The sequence below is a fragment of the Myotis davidii genome, unplaced genomic scaffold (assembly GCF_000327345.1).
Source record: "Myotis davidii unplaced genomic scaffold, ASM32734v1 scaffold1997, whole genome shotgun sequence".
Taxonomy (NCBI): domain Eukaryota; kingdom Metazoa; phylum Chordata; class Mammalia; order Chiroptera; family Vespertilionidae; genus Myotis; species Myotis davidii.
Window position 1 is genome coordinate 116,228 of NW_006288266.1, and position 206 is coordinate 116,433.

Below are 206 nucleotides of genomic sequence, written 5' to 3' on the forward strand. Positions count from 1 at the left end.
CCGCCCCGCCCAGCACAGCCCAGCTCCCCGGACCCGGGCCTTTCCCGCCGGGGCCCCAGGGCGCTGCCAGACAGGACGCCCCGCCCCGCCAGCCTCCCGGGTTCCGGGCTCCCGGACAGCAGGCCCTCGGGCTGCGGGCACCGCTTCCCCGCGGCTTCCGGTCCACTTCTGTGTCCTCACACCCGCGTCTCGGGCCGGGAGGGAAC